The sequence below is a fragment of the Triticum dicoccoides genome, chromosome 4A (assembly GCF_002162155.2).
Source record: "Triticum dicoccoides isolate Atlit2015 ecotype Zavitan chromosome 4A, WEW_v2.0, whole genome shotgun sequence".
In the NCBI taxonomy this organism is placed as follows: Eukaryota; Viridiplantae; Streptophyta; class Magnoliopsida; order Poales; family Poaceae; genus Triticum; species Triticum dicoccoides.
Window position 1 is genome coordinate 575064961 of NC_041386.1, and position 219 is coordinate 575065179.

A 219-nucleotide genomic window follows, 5' to 3' on the forward strand; every position below is an offset into this window, starting at 1 on the left:
TCAGGTCATCCGCCTCATAGCGAGTGACATGTACAACCACACAATCCTTGTCTGCATCAGGGCTCTAATTAAAATAGAAACAAATTCTAAATTACTTTCTAGTATAAGAAACACAAGTTATTTAAACCACTATGTATAGCATGGCATCGAAGCTAATAAAATTTTGCATTATTCATCACCACATACTTAGATGAAAAACCACAATCGAGATCAGCGAAG